The sequence below is a fragment of the Ambystoma mexicanum genome, chromosome 2p, assembly GCF_040938575.1.
Source record: "Ambystoma mexicanum isolate Mex_15411 chromosome 2p, UKY_AmexF1_1, whole genome shotgun sequence".
Taxonomy (NCBI): Eukaryota; Metazoa; Chordata; class Amphibia; order Caudata; family Ambystomatidae; genus Ambystoma; species Ambystoma mexicanum.
The window spans coordinates 402,375,832-402,394,304 of NC_090923.1; positions in this window are offsets into that span (position 1 = coordinate 402,375,832).

The following is an 18,473-nucleotide window of genomic DNA, read 5'->3' on the forward strand; positions in this document are numbered from 1 at the left end:
ACCTTATCTGTTCAAAGTTTTCTTCAGCTGTTCTCTTTCGGAATGTGGTTCCCTTGAAGATTAACCCCAGTAAAAGGATCGCCTTTCCTTTTCAAACCGGGGTCATTGCCTGGAATTCTCAGCTTTTGCAGATAGGAATGCCTCCAACCAGGAAAAGGTCTTCCTCCCAGCTCTGCCAAATCTTGACTGTAGCAGGACGCAGGAATCTGCATTCAGTCAGGAGTCCCACAGCCAGGTCTTCTCCCCAGTAGTGCAGAAAAATGTCTGCCTGTCTTTTTCCCCGATACTGCCCACTAAAACTTTCATCTCCTCCCTCTGTATGACGTGTCCCAATGAAATCCATCATCTCTCATCCTCCTACTCTCAACAATAGCTTCGCTTATACATCTGCAATTGTTGCAAATCTGACTTCCTTCTTCCTGCAGTTACTGTGCACAAAAACACGGAGAAGCAGGCAGAGAAGAGAAGAAAAAAAATCTGCACACACATTTAAATGGCTTTCAGAGTATGCCTAATTCTGCAGTGGAGAACAGATTTTATTAGTGGGTTATGTTAAATAAGGTTTTATTAGTCAGGTTAATGGTTAATAGGTTAGCTGTTAATTTTCAAATGTGTCTCTCGCACCATAGGCATTTCAGGTGAAAAATAGTGTGCATTTTTAAATGAGCACCTGTGCTTTTAACCGTAAAAATAGATTTGCATCTTATATGTTAAAATCGTTTTTGACTGAATAGCCTGTCTTTCCTTGTTAATCTGGTAACCCATATAGCAATGCACCGCACCCTTGTGGTGGTGCTGCGAAAAAAAAATTGCTACCTGTGCAGTAGTGCTGTACTCTATGCTGTAACACGCCAAATATCCTTACATATACCCTCCTTTTGTTTTTAGAACTTGGCTATAATCCAAGCCAATTCCTAAAAACAACTTGTTCTTTCTTTTTCTTTTAAAATGCATGTGTATTGGGATATCTTTCTCTTCCTGACGTAGTCAGTAAAATCAGTAACATTTTCATTTTTACTGATAGCACAATCAACCATCCACCCCATCTATGAGAGGAGACAATCTTTTCAGGCAATCTGTCCCCATCAGAAATGGAATTTCACAAATAGATGTGATCAATACCTCTTGTTTCATTCTGTGCTTTCCTATTTTTATGTCAACCTCAGTTACACCTATGATGGGCACCTCCTCCCCATTAAAGTTATGCACTGGGCCTTGATTTGCCTTCACTGTGATCTGACTCTGTGGAGGCCTCCCTTCATTGATACTCTTTACCAGCTCCTTGGACATAATTGTGGCCTGTGCGCCAGTGTCAATCATAGCGAAGGTGTGGCATTTTTCTTCTACAGTGATGGGTGCATAATATCTGTCCTCAACTTCCTCTAATACACATAAGAAATGTGAATTCTTACTGATTTCAGGGCTCACCTTTCTCAGGTCTTTTTGACTTTTGGCTAAGCACATTGGTAAATGAAAAGACATTTTTCCTTCCTTTTTACCCATTTCTGTGCGAGATATTTTATTCATTTCTCCATGTTCAGAGGTTTTTTGGAGTGTGGCCACTGTTCGCCCATCCATCTGGGTAACATCAGAGACCACATTACAACCTTCCAACTGAACATGTGTAACAACATCATTCAGCAATTTGTCATTTTTTAATTCTGTGCATTTGTGATCATTTAGTGTAATACCAGCCCTTTCAGCCTCTTCAAAAATATGTGGCTCAAAGAATTCTTCAGGTGATTGACTTGTACCCTCCTTGTGAGTATTTCCTTTTTCTGTCTGTGTTTGGTCATTGTTTTGCTTGCCCAGGGAAGGAGCTATGGCATCCCCACTTACCCCCTGTTCACTGGTATTCCCCATGCATGAGTCATTTTTCTTAAATCTGTTCCTTTGTTCTTTTGGAATTCCTAATGTTTCTTTTTCATTTGTGCAAATCTTTACTGTTTTATTTAGCTCTAAGTTAAACCGTACCTCTTTTTTAGAAGTATTTGCACTTTCTATCACAATTTCATTTACTGGTACTTTCATTTTTAATCCATTAGGCATCTCAGAGTTGTTATGCAAAATTATATCAGAGCAATCTGTCATTTTGGCACTGCGATTATCATGAGTACTTAGTCACTTTTCGGAAGCCCCCCGGTCATTGCTATGGCCATCAGCCCCCTCTTTGGAAGGTTGTTTTTGCGCTGTATAGAGCTTTCCTATTTGCTCAGCTAACATTTTCACTTGGGCCTCAAGGCACTGGAACCTTTCCATCTCTCTAGGATCCTCTTTCTGTGGCCTAGGTCGATATTGGTTGTTTTCCCCCTGATTGATCTATTCTGATACCTCTCAGGTGATTGATGTCGGTTGGGATGGTTTCTGAACTCTTGATTCATTTGTGGAGGGGAGCGGGTTGCACCCATCCTTTGATTATAGTCCCCTGGTGGGGAATCATTGTACTGGCGTGGACTGTAGTTCACGTTTTGCCTCATGTCCTGTCTCTCAGATTGTGGATACTGGCCCCTATGTTGATTTCCATTATCAGTAAATCGATCCACATATCGGGGCCTATCCTGATTACCATATATCATGGTGTTGGGATCAAACCTACTCTGTGTCCCCAATGACTGGTAGGGACCATCATTTCTTTGATCTTGATTTTGTCTCTGGTTATTGTTCATACCTGCCATATCAGGCCGATATCCTACCCGGGGTCTATCCCCTAAATATCTAGGGCTGATGTAGCTCTCTCTATTACTAGGATCATGTGTTTGGAACATTGGTACAGGAAATGGCGATCTTTGTTGATTACCCCTTTGTTCAGGTGTCACATTATTTTTACCTTGGCTTTGAGCAGACTCAATGGACATTTTGGCTGACCTGATTTCCATTACTGTGGCTGAGGGTTCTTTAGATTTAGGCCTGGTATCTTTCATTTTATCACTTTCTCTACCCTGACAATAGAGTACCTCATATAGCTTTGTGCTTTGATGTACAATCCATTCAAGGGACTTGTCACGGTCAAATTCACGGACCAATTGGGATATGATGTCTTTCTGTAGCCCATAGAAGTATGCGGTTTTAAACTCATTGGAATTTGAGTCAAAAGATACATCAAAGCGAGAGAATGCTCTTTTTAAGTCTTGTAAAAATTGGCGAGGGGATGTATTAGGTCCAGCAGTAATTGTGTACGCGACTTTCGTTGCCTCCTGCAATGACTGAAAAGGAGAAAAATGACGCCTAATTTCTTTTTCAAACTCCAGCCATGTCATATTCTGCTGTTCATTTAATCCCCTTATGATGCTGGCCGTCGGGGCATCTAAAGTTAAATGAAAATATTGTCTGTACTGTTCCCTAGGTATCTGGAGTGCTTTAAAAATGTCATGTACCGCTTCTAAGTGATCCTCAATGCAGCATTCACCTCCCTTCTTAAATGGTTTGATCAGGGCTTTAATGTATTTCATTATTTTTATGGGGCTACTTGTTGCAATGCATGGAATTGCATTATTTTGTGATTCAATCCTGTTTTCAGGTGTATGAGATTGGTGGCTGCCCCCAATGGGAGTATCAAATCCCCCAAGGGCGCTGCAACCAAGTTCAGTCACCGGCCCAGTCACTGGGGCACTAGCTCTTTGGGCAGAGCTAGAATTCACCTCCACTCCATTGAATGTGGTACCCTGCCGCCTCTCCTGGGACCTGGGAATGCACATTTGCTGTTCTAAGTCCTTACACTTTTTAAGGAGTCTGGTTGCTTCATTTTGCAAATAATTATTTTCATCATTCATTTTATTAATCACCTCCTGCATATCGCACATTTGCATTTGGCATTCATTGAACTCTTTATTTCTCTTGTCTCTTTCTTGAATCATTTTAATCATTTCTTGTTCTGCACTCTGGAGATCACCTTCTTTTTCGCAATGTTCTTTTTGTAAACTCTGCATTTCTGAAATAACCTCATCTTTATCCTGCCTAATGTGATCCACTAAGGCTTTTAAGTGTGCCAATTCTTGCTCACTATCTTCAAATTGTTTCTTGCTTTTGGATAACTGAGTATCAAAGTCTCTGCATTTTAATTGCATGTCTTTTTGGCATACATCCAATTCTGCTCTCAACATTTCATGATTTTTACTTGCCCCCTCTAATTCAGTCTTTAACCTGTTAATTAGCTGAGTATCATTCTCTTGCATTCGCAGGGACTTGTTTAAAATAAACCATATTTTGCCGCATAGCCGTATTAAACAGTCTTTCTCTGCACTTTTATCGGCTGCATTCAATAATCTTGTAAGGCAGACCTGAATTATGCTGCCTTCTGCAAAAATATTGTCTAGTTTTTCTTTCTGCACCTCACCCTGAATGCGGTTACTCCATTCTAACGTGCTATTCGAAGACCAATTCCCATGTGCAAATAACTTTGCCTCTAAATATTGCACTAGATCTGAGAATGTGGTTTCCCTTTGTGACATTCTGAAATTCGTTTTTAGTGGCACACTGCTATTATAAAATGGGTTCCCTTTAATGTGCAAATGGCAGTGTGAGACACGCTTACCACGCCCAGTAGGTACTCTATGATCACTTTCCCGGCCTGCAACGCACCATAAATATGTAGGGTATTTTGTGGAGATTTGGGGCCTGACGGTATTTTATTACGCCGAAAAATAACTTAGCAATAATCACTCTTTGTATTCAGATTTGGCCATGTGCAACAATAATACAATGGACATGCATTATTTCAGCACCCAGACCTGCATATTTGGTATACGTGGTTGGTGGTATTTTGGTGAGCATAATTCCCTTGTTTTATTTGTGGCCCCAATGTCCAGAATCCCTTATCTTTGCTTAGATTTTTCGTGTGATCACTAGAGAGACCTCAGACCTACATTTTAGGAATACCACATTTTTCAGTGATAGTGTTGGTGTGCCACCATGGGCGAACTCACTGACTTATTTACGACAGAGAGCTATATATGGTAGTCTTGTGGTAATTTCCACTACCTTATATACGGTAGGGAGCTATGTTCAGAGAGTCTCTCTTCCCGTTGGCTCATGTACCTCCAACAAGCTATGCTACAGTCACTCACAATTATTCATACTGATTCTGACATGCACACATCTGTCTTAAAATGACCATTGCACTGTTTAAAAATCTCCCCACATCATCGGCATTGTAATGGTAAATAGTAAATACACCACCTGTCTGTTTTCAAATATTTTTCTGTATTATAAAAGTTGCATTTAAACACGATCTCATTCTTTACAGAAATAAGTAAAATGGTACAGTAAAAGCATTGTCTATGACACACTGCAAAGAGAGTGGCGGAGAACAGAACTCAAATTGCAACATTGGTATTTGATTAAGACACGCACAGGAATCCCCTTTCCTACACTGACTGCATATTTTCGTGCACACACGGCTCCCACGCTTATGTAATTACCTTATCTGTTCAAAGTTTTCTTCAGCTGTTCTCTTTCGGAATGTGGTTCCCTTGAAGATTAACCCCAGTAAAAGGATCGCCTTTCCTTTTCAAACCGGGGTCATTGCCTGGAATTCTCAGCTTTTGCAGATAGGAATGCCTCCAACCAGGAAAAGGTCTTCCTCCCAGCTCTGCCAAATCTTGACTGTAGCAGGACGCAGGAATCTGCATTCAGTCAGGAGTCCCACAGCCAGGTCTTCTCCCCAGTAGTGCAGAAAAATGTCTGCCTGTCTTTTTCCCCGATACTGCCCACTAAAACTTTCATCTCCTCCCTCTGTATGACGTGTCCCAATGAAATCCATCATCTCTCATCCTCCTACTCTCAACAATAGCTTCGCTTATACATCTGCAATTGTTGCAAATCTGACTTCCTTCTTCCTGCAGTTACTGTGCACAAAAACACGGAGAAGCAGGCAGAGAAGAGAAGAAAAAAAATCTGCACACACATTTAAATGGCTTTCAGAGTATGCCTAATTCTGCAGTGGAGAACACATTTTATTAGTGGGTTATGTTAAATAAGGTTTTATTAGTCAGGTTAATGGTTAATAGGTTATCTGTTAATTTTCAAATGTGTCTCTCGCACCATAGGCATTTCAGGTGAAAAATAGTGTGCATTTTTAAATGAGCACGTGTGCTTTTAACCGTAAAAATAGATTTGCATCTTATATGTTAAAATCGTTTTTGACTGAATAGCCTGTCTTTCCTTGTTAATCTGGTAACCCATATAGCAATGCACCGCACCCTTGTGGTGGTGCTGCGAAAATAAATTGCTACCTGTGCAGTAGTGCTGTACTCTATGCTGTAACACGCCAAATATCCTTACAGCACTCCACCCTGAATGGTAAACAACCGCCACACCCAAGACTCACGATGGGTGCTGGTAGTAGGGACTTCCACTACCTCATCCTCTTAATCCTCTTCTACATCCTCACGCCAGTTCCCCTCTTCAGGCCCTTGGGGAGGTGGTGGTGGTGGAAGGTATGGGGGTGGTGCTGAGGCAGATGTAGCACCAGCTGGAGCAGCAAGCATAGATGCCATCAGGTCTGATGGAAAGCAGCAAGAGCAGCAAAATCTGGAAGTTTACCAGCCAAAGTAGTCAATGCTCTGTCAGATAGCCAGAAGCACAATGAGGATGAGCTCTGGGGTGTGGCCTTTTATAGGTGTGCAGGTGAGCGCTCCCTGGACATCTGTGCTGTCTGCAGACAGTTCGAACACCCCAAAAAGGCTTAAAATGTTCCAAAAAGTAAGTAGAAAGTCAGGGTCATTGTCTGGGACATGTGCAATGGTGAATATTTACTGTAAAATACATTGGATTACCCACAAAAGTACTTTTAAAATGTTTACGGTTCAGAATAGTGTTCTCAATTCAGGACACACGCTCAGCGTGTGTGCGGTCACATGATGACGTTACGAACAAGTCCCCGAAGGGAACCGGTGTCCGTAGGACACCAAATGCACATGAACGGTCGTGTGCATGCGTGCGAATGTTCTACGTACAGTGTTCGGGTCCTCAAACTAATTAAAAGTGTGACACAAGTAATGCGGACAGTTACAGACAGGCACGATGTTCGTTGGACTTATGGGTGTGGTGCGCATGTGCGTAGATGTTCTAAAGACAGTACCTACAGGTATGGTGTCCTTAGAACTCCTCCATTTTGGTTAATTACGGACATCCCGGACACCACGCGTGTTCTAAGAACAGTTCCATCTTGCTTGCGAACAGTACAGACGGGTATAGTGTTCTTCTTAGGACACCTCCATTTTTGTAAATTACAGACATCCCAGACACTGCGCGTGTTCTAAGAACAGTTCCATTTTGATTGCGGACAGTACGGAGAGGTATAGTGTTCTTAGGGCACCTCCAGTTTGGTAAATTACGGACATCCCAGGCACTGCACGTGTTCTAAGAACAGTTCCATCATGTTTGCGAACAGTACGGACCAGTACAGTGTTCTTAGGACACCTCCATTTTTGGTTGGTTAATTACAGACATCCTGGACACCGCGCGTGTTGTAAGAACAGTTCTATCTTGCTTGTGAATAGTACGGAAAGGTATAGTGTCCTGAGGACACCCCCATTTTGGTTAATTACGGACAATCCGGACACCCACGCTGTCCGCGGACACCCCAACTGCCTTTTAAAAAAAATAGGACACAAAGGACTAAATTAAAACACACATTATTTTTTTTTATTATATACAGATATAACATTTATGAAAGGGATGGGGAAGCAGAAACTGACAGACACAAACACAGGGGAATTAGGGGTTTGGAGAGAATGGATGGGAGGGGATGAAGGGATGGATGTCTCAACAAAACGTTTTTCTTAGTGTTGAGGGTTTGGGGATAGTTGCCTGGGACATGACGAGGGGGAACAGGTGCATGTGGGACAATGATATGTAAGTTTTTCTTTTATGTGGTCCTCCACAAAATTTTCAAAAGATTGACATTTTTCATAAGCATGTCCATTTTTTGTTCCATGCGTTGTAGGCTATTTTCTAAAGTTTTTTTTGGTGTATTATTTTCAATGTTTGTATGGTCTGTTAAAAAAAATATTTGTGTTAAGTACATATAAAGTAATGGTCATTAATTTGCTTATATAGAGAAGAACAATTAAGTTTACTTACTAGTTTTTGGTAAATGGTGCTCTTACTATTGTTTTGGTATGCTGTTTCTCTTAGCTGTGCAGTTTCTGTCAGGTAATTATGTTGGAGGCATATCTTTTTTTTGTTGTTGTTGTGTTATATTCCATTTTAGGACATATGGTATTTAAATGGATGGTTGATGTGTTACATATATAGGTTCCATTTCTTATTCAATCTTACATATAATGTGTTAATGTGGTGCTTATTGAACTTTTTTAGTGTTTATATAGCATGATAGAACAATCTAAGATACCCCCGTGAGTTTTTGGGTAGTGTTGATGTTGTCCGCGTCCGTCCGCGGACATTTGCACAGTCCCCGGACATCAAAATCATTAGCAGAGGTTTGGCATGTTCTGTGTTACATGTATATAAAGTAAGGGAATCCTAGTAAACATGTATCAAATTCACACTATGTATATGTGTATTCAGGAAAAATAACTTTGATAAAGGGACGTTATGGTTAAGTTGCATTACTAAAACCCTATGAAATTCAGTAAAAAAACGTTGTTAAAGGATCGTTATGCGTTAAGTTGCACTACTAAAAACCTATGAAATTCAGTATAAAAACTTTGTTAAAGGGACGTTATGGTTCCAAGTACAACCGAAAAACCCCTGAAATTCGCCAGTTATGGTAAGATAAGCAACCATAACTCGTGCCACCACCATGCACTGCTAAGACTAACACCCAGGACATCAAAGATGACATCACAAATATCATTGATGATATCACATGTTTAACAATGTTTTTTTACCGAATTTCATAGGTTTTTAGTAGCGCAACTTAACCATAACGTCCCTTTAACAAAGTTTTTTTACTGAATAAATATATGAACGTTTATTGGACGATCCCCATCTTTTGGGTTGTAGTATTTTGGTGTTTGGTTTGCTACCAGAGAACATGCACACCCCTCTTCAGAGTATAACCTTCCCACTCCCCATGTTATCACAAAATTCAAAGGAGTTGTAGCTCTTAACTGTGCCTGTTTTACCTTTATAATTTTGATCACTCTTGTTTTGTAGACGTGTAAGGGCTGAGTATACGCTTTAGCCACTACCTATCCTCATAGTCCTGCATAGCAAAACTCATTTTGTTACACCCATTCACCAAGTCGTTTGTATGCAGTATTCTCAATGGCCCTCATTACGACCCTGGCGGAAATCGAAAAACGATGGCGGAAATGCAATACCGCCATCGAATAGCGCTCGGTGCGACTATGACCCGTCACCGCAAAGTACGAAGCCATTAGCGACACCGTAGTGAACGCCAACGCTAACTGCACCAAGCACGCGCGCGCGCGCCATGCCAAACCGCAAACACCACCATGGTGCAACGGTACGCCAATTCCGACCCTAGCGGACATGTACCTAACGCCATCAGGCATGGCGGAATGTACCATTCCGCCATGGCGAGAAGTACGGCATCGCGAATCAACCGTAAACGGCCCCACTGAGTGCCTGTACACCGCTCCCTGCCCACAAAGTACAACTCCCCGTAGGTGCAATGAAGCCACAATGCAACCATTGAAATGTACAAGTCACCCATGCATGCCAACGAACAAAAGAAACACAAGAGGGGCCAATGGGAGCTGCAGGGCACAGATGGCACGAATACAGAAGCCATCCCAATGGACATGACCACAGTCCCCCACCAAGAAACGCACGCAAACACAGGCACCTGTGACCAGCAATATTCCGAAAACCACATCATTCAACCAGTCCACCTGGCTGACCGGCATCTGTTACACAAAACCCAATCCCCCGCCCCTGAGCATGACAACATTCAAACTGGCATATTGGCAGCCCCCATCCCTGACCTCACTGGGCTTCGTAGGCAAACGCGCACAGCACAGTACCACGCAACTAAACCCCGAAGCTGGAACCCAATGCAGATCTCCTCACAATACATCGCCCCCCAAATAGGCATATGCCACATCACTTGCAAAGAAAAACGCTACACGGGCCAAATCAGAATAGAAATTTTATGCACATCAAAATCACCAAGCACATACAGCCATCAGGCCATGAACTCCAAAACACTAATCACCATTGTGGGCTGCTTCCGCAAGAAATGACCAGCCACTACCTGTGTGTCGCCCTGTTCCCCCATGGTACACAGAGCCACATTCACGTACGAAAAGGCAACATGGAAGCGCACAGAACCGCAGGGCCGTCCCAATGGGGAGGCACTAGTCCAGCTGAAAGGCCGAAATGTTGCTCCGAGCCACCAGTACTGCGTAAGGGCATGTGGCCCATTGGCGATCGTCCCATAAGATCGTAATGCTGCTCCACTGATTAACACGAAGCAGCAGGTGTCGGGAGTAAAATCCATCTGCAGGAGTGGCATACAGATGGCAGTGGCAAAAGGGGAGGAGATACCTGTCAACCAAAAGAAAAGAAAAAGAACAGAATGGCCATCAGAACTACATACCAACAACTCACTTCAATGATCACACGAAATCCACAGCCATATGCATGCTAGCCCATTCCAAAGGAACATCACCACCCCAAAACCACTTGCGACTCATAACCATCTATATCGAGGTGCAAACACCATCACAAACGAGTGTCTGAGGGCGCCTCGAGACAGGGAGGGCTCAACAAGGCCAGATGGACGATGGTCCCACTATGGCAGCCCTGCATCACATAGCGTAGGGGAGGCGGATAGATCCCAAGAAGCCCTGTACATGGCAAACTCTGTATCAAATCACCTGCCCATGCATCCATCCATCATTCCCTCATCCCGGGATCAAAATGCCTGAATAATTACTCACATAACATTAGAAACATCCATTGAGTCTGTGCGTTATGCAGCCTGCTAAATCCACAGTGCCCCAGCCTGTAATTCCAGTGTTGTGAAGTAACATGTATTTGGGAACGGACGGCCTCATCGCCCACGTAGCTATTGCGCATCCCAAACTATTCATATCAATCATTGCTCCCTCGCCATGGGCCCTGTCTCAAGGACATAGAACAATAGAACGTTACATTTGCAGTCAGACCTGTGGGCATCTCCTCGCCGCTAGCTGGAAACCGAAAGCGCCGCCCTTCGAATTCCTCATTTGCAACATCACGTCGAAAAGGCATCTGTGGCCGTTTGAAAATACTAATTATTCCATCGAGTGCGGCTGTGTGTGAAAATGGCAACTGCCTTCACCCACGAATGGGACGCCCCGCCCGTCGTTGCAACTCGGTACAGTGATGCATGAGGGCCCACCGTCACTCGAGTACTACGTCCCACTGACCCCTCACAAGTCTGTTCGCGACTGCACAGATAGTATGTGAAACAATGGGACCACAGCAGAATGAACATATCAACCAATCTTACACGGCCATCGGGTACAAATACATGATTGCAATAGCAAGATACAATTCCCCGAATTGCAGCGTTGTGCGCGGGACGTGCTCGGCCAAAGGGGAGAGCAGTTTGCACAGGTGGAATCAATCACCACAGGTGGAGGCCATACAGCCTGAAAACACATAAATTGCACAGCCAGTCTCCTCCCACAACCACACCGAAATGCTACCGGCAGGAATCGCGATGTTGGCCCTGGGGGACCTGATAGCACTGCAAGTGCTCCGACTCCAAGAAGTAGACGAACACCAACTACAACCAGCCGCACGGAGGAGACGCAGGAGGAGGAGGAGGCCAAGGCAGGGCCAGCAAGGCCCACCAGCACAGCCACTACCACCACGCAGGCAGCCCGCAATTCAACGCCTCCGAGCACATCCGTTCAACCTCACTGATGAGCAGATCCACACCCTCTACCGTCTGGACCGGGACACCATAGCCGCCATTGTGGACATGACACAGGCTGACCTTGTCAGCATGATAGATAGCCCAACCGCCATCCCACCCCTACTGAAGGTGGTGTCTGTACTCCACTTCCTGGCCACAGGCACCTACCAGCACACAGTCGGACAGTTGCATGGCATTTCTCAGCCACTGTTCTCACGGACACTATTGCAAGTGCTCGATGCCCTCCTGAAGCACGCAGACGACTACATCTCTCTACCACGCTCGGAGCAGGAAATAACCAACACAAAAGTGGGATTCCATGCACTTGCCGGCATACCGGGTTGCATTGGTGCCATCGACTGCACCCATGTTGAATTGGTCGTCCCACATGCCATGGAGGCCCAGTACCGCAACCGAAAACAATTTCATTCCCTGAATGTACAGATGGTGTGTGACTCCAACAGGATCATTACACATTGTTGTGCCCGATTCCCTGGATCAACCCATGATTCTATGGTCTTGAGGAACTCTACAATACCACGCTACATGGAGCGACACGCAGGGAACAGATCCTGGCTACTCGGTGAGTCTCATTACATGCATGATGATGTGGGGTATGTGAATTGTCAATGACCTGCCAGGAAGGGGGGGGGGGGTGTGCGTACGTATCAATGGCATTCCACATCATACGTTTCTCGTCCACATACAGGTGATGCTGGATATCCACTGAAGAGATGGCTCCTCACACCAGTCCGGAACCCACGGGACCAGCATGAGGAGGACTACAACCATGCCCACTCACGTACCCGTGTAGTCATTGAACAGGCATTCGGCCTACTGAAGACCCGTTTCCGCTGCCTCAGCAGGTCTGGCGGGGCACTCCTGTACCGCCATGAGAAGGTTGCAAAGATGGTGATGGCATGTGTCATGCTCCACAACATGTGCGTACGTAGAAATGTGCCCATGCCCCCTGACGCAGAACTGCAAGCACCTGATGATGGTCATGATGAGGGTGGGGATGTGGCAGCACCTCATGGAGTCTGCGAGGCACCGGAGGGCCGTGACATTCGTCAGCATCTCATTGATGTATGCTTCTAGCACTCACGCCTGGTGGCTGATACATGGACACGGGACTCGTGGCACTGCGTGTGTCTGGGACATGCACAATATGGACTGTACGCCTATGATGGCCTAGTACACAAAGATCAATGTCCACACTTCTCATTGGTTGATCGTGCACTTTTTATGGCATATGTGATATCATGTTGAACACCCTATCGACCCGCCACCCAAGTGAGCCCAACACACCCCCTCCACCCTCCTACCTCCCCCCCGAACACCAGTGTCCAAAGATGCTCATTGTCAGTGGGCTGTCGCTATTGCATGCCCCCTCTGTGGGTATCAGGGGCACCCCTGCCTGTGGAGCGCAGGTTCCTTCCAGATCTACGTTGGGGGCTGCCCTGGACGGAACTTGCAACGGATGATGTGTCTGCCTGCTCACGTCCATGCATGTCCCTAAGGGTTTGCGAGAGCTCAGTGAGCACACGGCGCACTGCGGCAAGTTCGGCACATACGTCTTTGGACGTCGCATGCAGTTCCCCCCTCAGGCTCTCGGTGCTACTCTCCATTTGGACTCTCAGGCTCTCGGTGCTACTCTCAATTTGTGCCCTTAGCGTCTCTGTACCTCTCTCCATTTCTGCCCTAAGTGTCTCTGTTGATGTTTCTATGTCTGCCTTGGTGCCCCCACATTCATCGGCATGGCCCTTGAGGAGTGTGGCCATTTGCTGCTGTTGGACGATTAACTTGTCGAGGGACTGTTGCCTCTGCTGGGCCATGGCCATTTGCGGTGGTGTCACAGAGGGGCTGTTGTCCTCATGTTGCCTTGCCACAGGGCTTGTGGGGGATGGCCAGTCGTCGTCTTGTGGCTGCACCTGCGTGGTATCCTCATGTTGTACGGGATGGGACAGACAGGGGGATTGGGACAGGTCATGGATGGATCTGACCTCGACATCCCCGTCTTCTGTGTCCGAGCATGCTGCCATCAATGGGGTGTCACCTATGGTGCTGCTGCCACCAGAGGCAGTGCCTTCTGTGGCATCCATTGGGGGGACCTGTGGTGGTGGTGTTGTGGCCATGCTGGCTGCTGGGGTGCCTGTTGATGTTCCCTCCTCTGTGCTGCCACCTGATTTGTGCTGCTGCCGTGTCTTGATGCGTGCAGCTGAGGTGGAGGGTCTCTGGCCGTTGGTCTTGGCCCTCTTTGCAGGTGTGCTGGTAGGGGTGTCCTGTAGCTCGTCGTTTGGATCGGACCCTGTGGTGGAGTAAAGGAGGGCGAGGGTTATTGATGGGTCAGTGGGAATTGGAATGGCATTGTATCACATGCATTGGGGTGGTACCTGAGGGTGATTTGGGTCGGGGTCTTGGAGGTGCTTTGATTTGTGTGTGGAGTGAGGGTGCAGTTGTTTGGCAGCCTGCAGTTAGGGTGTGCCTGCTGCACGTGTAGTGCGTGTATTAGGGGTTTTTAATTATTTATGTATTTATTGTGGGTTTTGACGTGCGCTTTCAGGCCGATGTGTGTGGACGTTCTCCTGGACATGTGTTTCTGTTGCACTATGTGGACGCATGGTACTTCACATGGTTGGACTTTGTGGATTTGGCATTGTTTTATCTGGCCCACCTACCTGAATCTTCGGATGTCTGCACTCCTTTCTCCATCCCTCCGACTCCCTCTATGCTCTCCATTCCGATGGTGGAGGCACAGATTTCTTCCCAGGGGGTCAACTTGATGGGTGATTCAGGACCTCCCCCGGTGGCTGTGGCAATGTTGCGGTTGGCAGAGAGTATGCTGCGGACGCGTATCCGCAGGTCGTCCCATCGCTTGCGGCATTGCTGTGGGGTGCGGGGTGCGGTCCCCACCGCACTTACCCGCTGTGCCACCAGAGCCCATATGGCCTTCTTGTTTGCAAGTGCCGTCCTGGTCATTTGCGTGGAGAAGACGACGGCAGCATTATCCAGGAGGGTCTCTGTTAGCACGGTGAGTTCCTCACGGGAGAAGTGGACCTGCCGCTTGCGGTCGCACGCTTTCTTCGCTACTTTTCCCATTTTTCTTGGTTTCGCTAGGGTGGTTGACGGGTTGGGGTGTGTTTCAGGGTAGTGATTTTAGTGGTTGTGTGGTTTTGGTGTTTTTATAGGTGTACGCCGGGATGTTTCCCGTTCCGGGCCCATGTTTTAACTTCCGTTTCCGTATATTTCCGGGCACCGTACTTTCCGGTAGGCGCACACTGCGGTGACCGCTAAGAGGGGTGGCGGTATTGCACCTAGGGCGCCGTACGGCGGCGGTGTGGGCCGTTTTGGGGTCATTTCCGCCATCGCGGACTTTGCACTTCCGCCGTGGCGTGGTGCTCGTGCCCGATGGGTCGGAATGGGCCGCACTTTGCTCCTTCGTACAATGGCGGAAACGCTATTTACGCTGTGGCGCTCCGGTCAGTCGCTTTCCGCAAGGGTCGTAATGAGGGCCAATGTTCTTCTCTGTCCTGTATAGAATGTTGTTCTCTGTCCTGTATAGAATGTTCTGGTGGGCTTAAGAATTAATTCCTGCCATGTTGCCAACATTCTCTCAATTCGTTTTGACATGTCTTTACTAAAATTTGAGAAAAAACATTGCCAGTGTATGATCAAGCCTATAGGTGAAGTTCTGTTTTCCATTCAAGGATGGCATTGGGCATTTGATCGTCCTTCTAAGATCATAGAAGTAAAAACATTTGTAATGTATCAGGGAAGGTTGCACAAGGGGGAGTAGTGGATGAACCTTCAAATAATTATTCCCTGCCAAAGTGAAGGGTTTTAGCTAACCTTGTCCACTGAACAGGATATTCTTCTTCACCTCTGCTGTCGGGGGGTGTGACCAGTGAATCACTGCCCACCTGCCAAATGGGCTCTCTGATGCATCACAGTCCTGGGACAACTTGATGCCTACTCCAAGGACAAACCTGCGTGTTTATCATTCAAATTATTCCTTTTGGAGAAGATGTAATCTATTGGTGGAGAGTCCTGCATCACCCCTCCCTATCTCTCGTATCTATCGCATCTGTTTTAGCTATAAGGTTACCCTTTGTGCCTCATTACAAGTTTGGCGGTGTGGGAAAAAACTAGTGGTAATTCTGTTACTGACATTTTTACAGGACCACCAAACTACAAGTTTGACCTCAAAGTGGAGAATGTTCGGCCAGCATCATTTTGGAGGTAAATCTGCAACTTTAAGGTAACCATTCAGATTCCTGCTAGTGGTGATACTGTCGAAATTCCTATGAAATCATATTGGCTTTCACATTAATAAGCCTTAGCACCACCTTTTGTGCCATGGTAAACACACAGGACCAAGTGGTGTTAACAGGAAACAAGTTTTTCTGTAATTCTGCGGATTTACTGCCAAATTGCCACCAAACTCATAATGACACCCAAAGGTGCAACAAACCAAAAAGGAACAGTAAGCAATGTATTTGCATGTGGGCTAAATACTATGGTCATGCAAGCTTGGTGAATAGTATTTTTAATCTCATTTAATTTGGTAGATATTGATGTAAGCACAAAACATTGATACTTATATAAATATACTTTCAACATTGCCCATGCATTAGATCTGTTTCATTCATTGGTACTAACAGGAAAAACACACTCTTGAATTACTAGTCATAGAAATATCAAAATATAAATCTAATTATTTAAAGGGAACGAATGACCCACATGTTCATCTTAGAATAAGAGTGGGGCATACGAATACCTGAAGACGTGCATATGCATTTCTGTTAACCATTAGAGCTACTTTACAAAAATGGTTCTAATTTGCTTATTATCCAAATTAATTTATAGTAATTGCACATGTACACCAAATACCTATTGTGTTGTTTTAGTTTAATGGCTTAGGTATTATAAATCCCATAGTAAAATGTAATTAGTGGAGACATATTTATCGGAAGAGATAATTACCGCAGATATACGTTTTTGAGACAGGCTTTAATTACAGCACATGTTCACCCTATATATGAAATGCACAAAGAGTAATGACTGCATAGATTAGTAACTTAACAAGTGAATACCTCAGCATTCAAATAACGGCAAAGGGTGTGAAAACAGAGCAGTCAACTAAATGATTGCTACCTAATAAACAGTGATTAACAATCCCAGAGAAAGAACCATTTTCCCAGAGTAAACATTTTTTTTTTAACTTAATGACCTGAGGGGAGCTGCTACTCCATAAGAGCTTCTATTAACTGAGCTGTTTACGTGCACCACAATGAAGAGGGTGTCAAAGCAGAATTGCAATTTTCTTCTGAGAGAAATTTCTGTGGCTCTATTGCCTAAATGGCGTAGGAAGGAAAATCAGTTGCTAACAATACAGGGAGCGATTTCCTCTAAAAAAAATAATGTGTCATGCCTCACTGAGCCAGCGTGATATGTGCCCTTATTTCTGATGATAATTGAGCAGGTATTGTTCTTGGTCCATGGTTGGGCGGTCGATTGATCATTTACTGCACCTGCAAGCGTTATTTTTGAGTGACCCGCTACAATCATGATGTTTTTAAACCTTAATGCCTGCGCAAATGGCTGCATGATTCTAAAGCTAATCAACATAGCAAAACAAGTGCTGGGGAAGGTACGTGCGTGTGGCTGCAAAGGCACGTTGTGGACTCTCACACTGCAGATTACTCAGAGATGGCATAGCAATGCAGATGCAGAAACAATACATGTCAGTGCACGTTGCACTGTATGTCAGGCCCGCCTACAGCAGCAGGGTGGGGAGTCAGGTGGCGGGTGGGGCCCTCCAACTCTATCACCTGCCCACCCTAGAAAAGGAGGCCCTGCCACTGGTGTTAACCACCACTGGGACCAGGGAGCACCAGAGCAGTTGCAGGCAGTGGGGATTTAGTGATTAGCATTCTGAGGAGCTGCCCGGCAAGTGGCCTGGCCAGGAAGTGTTTGCTTGCCTTGGACAATGTTTTATGCTCCACAGCCATGAAAACTCAAATGATGAGGGAGGTGGAGCGCCATGAACACCTCTAAGTGAGGTAGCACGCTTTCTCAAGCAAGCTACCTGCAACTATCTAGCAAGATGCTGTATTGGTTTTTTAGCTGCTCTATTACTAACTTAGATTCCCAACTTCTCAGTTACAAGGCAGCTATTTTTTCAAACCTATGAAGTGGTAAGTGTTGCATCCAGAAGACCGTACACATGGTTTTCCCGCATTAGGCACATATATAAAACCACGGATCAGAAAATTCTGAGGTAGGTGGCCGGGTGATGTGGGGGTGTCCCCTGAACTCCTACTTCAGTATTTCGTTGAAAGTGAATGCGGGGACAGTTAAAAATAATGCCAAGATCGAATTGCCAAATGCGGCACGCAGCGTGTCAGCATTTTGCAAATCGATCATTTTGTTCTATGTCATTTTAATGTACATCCATTTAAAGTATGTTGATTTTGTGTGGGAATAGACCTGTTCCCATCATACTTAACATGATAGCTAACTGTACCAAACAATAAATGGCAGATCATGATGCTTGGACACACATTTCTGCAGCAGGTGAATAAACGGCTGAGGAACCTGACAAATTACCCACCCAATTTACCCACCCAAGCCACAC